Source organism: Microtus oregoni, unplaced genomic scaffold (genome assembly GCF_018167655.1).
Source record: "Microtus oregoni isolate MIOR12 unplaced genomic scaffold, Mior012 000050F_006, whole genome shotgun sequence".
NCBI classification, from domain to species: Eukaryota; Metazoa; Chordata; class Mammalia; order Rodentia; family Cricetidae; genus Microtus; species Microtus oregoni.
Window position 1 is genome coordinate 444,651 of NW_024543230.1, and position 4,092 is coordinate 448,742.

Here is a 4,092-nt window from a genome sequence, read left to right on the forward strand (position 1 = left end):
CAATATATATACCAGGATGACTTACATATACATTAAAATTTTGGGTTTTCTGGGTGTAATCTTATAAGATGCATTGAAATAATATCTCACTAATCTTTCCGATAGTAACAGCATATCCATATACTGCTATACTAACATTTAATATATACTATTTTAAAGTGTGAGATAAATGTGAAATTGTTTATTAAATATGTTCTCTTTGGTGGTTATAGCATGTACTCTTAAACATATTATTAGTATTTTAGTGAGGTCAGTATGACTGATTATGCTTCATTAACTATGAAACAATGCTTTATTATTCAAGAAGGCTGAGTTCATTTTAAACTGACATTTATCTTGAATGGTGTTATAGCTGAAAATGAAACCTTATAAAAATTCATGTATCTAAATAGATGCATGTTCTCAGAAAATTGTGTCACTGAATTTTCAGTCATACAGCACATTTTAAAGATATTTTGCTGAACTTTGATTTATTAAATTTCATTCTCACCGGGCGGTGGTGGTGCATGCCTTTAACCCTAGCACTCAGGAGGCAGAGGCAGGCGGATCTCTGTGAGTTTGAGGCCAGCCTGATCTACGAGAACTAGTTCCAGGACAGGCTCCAAAGCTACTGAGAAACCCTATCTCGAAAAACTAATAATAATAATAATAATAATAATAATAATAATAATAATAATAATAAGATGATGATGATGATGATGATGATGATAATGATGGTGATGATGATGACAATGATGATGATTCATTCTCCCTAACATCTAATCAGTGAAAGACCCTCAGAGTGGTCCTTCCCTTAGGAGGAGACCCCTAACCCAAGGAACAGTCGAAACCACTGGCTGCAATTAGCAAGAGGTTTATTGGGTGGGCACAGGTACCTGTGGGCGGCAAAGTCCTTTCGGAGGACTTGCGTGCCTGCAGGCTGGGAGAAGGTCTTTTTAAAGGACAAGGGTGGCAAAAGCAGGCATACAGAAGCAATGCATGGTTACAGGGATCTCATTGGTCAGTTCGAATGAGGCGATGGGTTCATTTAGGGGACAAGTTTCCCAGAGACATGAAGGTCTGATAATAATAGCAGACTTGGCCCTATCTAGGGTACATGTAGTTTTTCCCAGAACTGTTCGTTCCCCTCCTAGGCCTGGTGTCTGACCACAGATATCCTGTTTTGGCCGCCTAGGAGTACCAACTTTACCTTGAACTTACATTTGTTTGTGTGAAAGCCTTGCAAAATGGCATTACAGCAGCTAAGCTGGGGTCTTTCATCAGTGACTCATAAAATAAAAAAGTAATAGTTTACTTCTCATATTCCTTGTGCTTCTAGAAAACTTTTTTTTCCATTTTTTTATTGAGAAAAGGAGAAAAAAAAACAAGTTTCCACCTCCTCCCAGCCTCCCATTTCCCTCCCCCTCCTCCCACCCTTCTCCCCCTCCTCCCACCCTTCTCCCCCTCCCCCCACTCCTCTCCCCCTCCCTCTCCAGTCCAAAGAGCAGTCAGGGTTCCCTGCCCTGTGGTAAGTCCTAGGTCCTCCCCTCTCCGTCCATTTCTAGGAAGGTGAACATCCAAACTGGCTAGGCTCCCACAAAGCCAGCACATTATGTAGGTTCAAAACCCCGTGCCATTGTCCTTGGCTTCTCATCAGCCCTCATTGTTCGCCATGCTCAGAGAGTCCAGTTTTATCCCATGCTTTTTCAGTCACAGTCCAGCTGGCCTTGGTGAGCTCCCAATAGATTTTGAAATTAATATACAAAGTATTAGATACCATTATGGCATTTTCAAGCAAAATCTTTTTAGAAAACTGTCAAACACTATGAATTTGCATGTCATTCTTGGGCAGGGACCATTTTAATCTTCTCTGTATTATTCCAGTTTTAGTATATGTGCTGTCAAAGTGAGCACCAGAGTAAAATATTTATACAAATAAGTTTAAACTGTTGTTATGGCTAAGTTTTAGGCATGTAACTGGGAATCAGTCTACCAGAAGACCCAGAGCTATACCACCCTTGGGCATATACCCAAAGGATGCTCAATCCTACCACAAGGATACCTGCTCAGCTATGCTCATAGATACTTTATTCATAATAGCCAGAACCTGAAAACAACCTCGATGCCCCTCAACTGAGAAATAGATAAAGACAATGTGGTACATTTACACAATGGAGTACTACTCAGGTGTTAAAAACAAGAACACCAGGAAATTTGAAGGCAAATGGATGGAACTAGAAAAAATCATCCTGAGTGAGGTAGGACAAACATGGCATCCACTCACTCATAAGAGAATATTAACTGTAAAGTAAATTAACTATACTACCATCCATAGACCCAAAGCACTAGGTAACAAGGAGGGTTCATGGTGAGGGGGACGCAGATTTCCCTGGGAAGAGGAAATAGAAGGCATTTTGTGAGTGGACTTAGGGTAGGTGGGGATGGAAACATGAGTGATCAGGTTGGGGGGGGGATGATGAGGGAGACTGCTGGGGGGACATTTCAGGGTCAGGTGCAGGGGAATCTCCCAGGAGTCTACAAGGAGGACCCCAGCTTAGACTCTTAGCAATAGCGAATAAGTAGCCTGACCTGTCTATCTCCTGGGACTAGACTGGTGCCAAGCCCAAATTGTCACCAGAGAGGCATCATCTAGCAACTGATGGAAACATGCAAACCACAGCCAAACATTAGTCAGAGTTTGGGAATCCTGCAGAGGAGGAGAAAGGATTGTAGGAGCCAAAGCGGTCAAGAACACTATGGGAAGGCTCACACTATCAACTAACCTGGGCTCACAGGGGCTCACAGCAACTGAACTGATAACCAGGGAGCCTGCATGGGGCTCTGCTAGGAACTCTTTGCACATTTGTTACCACTGTGTAGCTTGGTCCTCTTGTGGGAATCCTAAAAGTGAGAACAGGTGCTATCTCTGACTCTTGTACGGGTTTTGAGGACACTACTCATACTGGGTCACCTTGTCCAGCCTTAATAAATGGGGAGGTGCTTAGTCTTAACTGCAACTTGATATGCCATGTTTTATTGATACTCAGGGAGACCAGCTCTTTCTTGGATGGAGACAGAAGTGGGGGAATTAAGGAGAGAGGAAACGGGGAGAAGGAATGGGGTGAAAGCTATTGAGGAAGGGAAAGGCTGTGGCTGGAATGTAAAAATCAATAGATGAATAAAAATAAATAAAAATAAAATTCACACACTTAGCAAAGAAATGCTCTATTACTTTTTTTTAAGTTAGGACAAATAGGGGATAGAGAGAGGGCTTGGTGGTTAAAAGCACCAGTTATTCTTTTTTTTTAAATTTATTTATTTATTAAGGATTTCTGCCTCCTCCCCGCAACCGCTTCCCATTTCCCTCCCCCTCCCCCGATCAAGTCCCCCTCCCTCATCTGCTCAAAGAGCAATCAGGGTTCCCTGACCTGTGGGAAGCCCAGGGACCGCCCGCCTCTATCCAAGTCTCGTAAGGTGAGCATCCAAACTGCCTAGGCTCACACAAAGCCAGTACGTGCAGTAGGATCAAAAACCCATTGCTATTGTTCTTGAGCTCTCAGTAGTCCTCATTGTCCGCTATGTTCAGCAAGTCCGGATTTCTAGCCATAAATAAAGGACATTGAGCTTATAATTCATGTTCCTAGAGAAGCTAAATAAGAAGGTGAATCCAAAGACAAACACATAGGCATCCTCATGAATATTAACCTTCATCAGGCGATGAAAGGAGACAGAGACAGAGACCCACATTGGAGCACCGGACAGAAATCTCAAGGTCCAAATCAGGAGCAGAAGGAGACGGAGCACGAGCAAGGAACTCAGGACCACGACGGGTGCACCCACACACTGAGACAATGGGGATGTTCTATCGGGAACTCACCAAGGCCAGCTGGCCTAGGTCTGAAAAAGCATGGGATAAATCAGCACCAGTTATTCTTTTTTTTTCTTTTTTTTTAATTTATTTATTTATTAAGGATTTCTGCCTCCTCCCCACAACCGCTTCCCATTTCCCTCCCCCTCCCCCGATCAAGTCCCCCCCCCTCATCTGCTCGAAGAGCAATCAGGGTTCCCTGACCTGTGGGAAGCCCAAGGACTGCCCACCTCTATCCAGGTCTC

The 4,092-nt window shown here is 43.3% G+C and overlaps 1 non-coding gene across 1 annotated transcript; it reads right to left on the reverse strand.

Annotated features, from left to right (window-relative positions):
- Window positions 1–1,786: 1,786 nt before the first annotated feature.
- Window positions 1,787–1,893, reverse strand: LOC121436915. The gene has a single exon (XR_005972879.1). It is a non-coding gene; the product is annotated as a U6 spliceosomal RNA (small nuclear RNA).
- Between the last annotated feature and the right edge of the window lie 2,199 nt (window positions 1,894–4,092).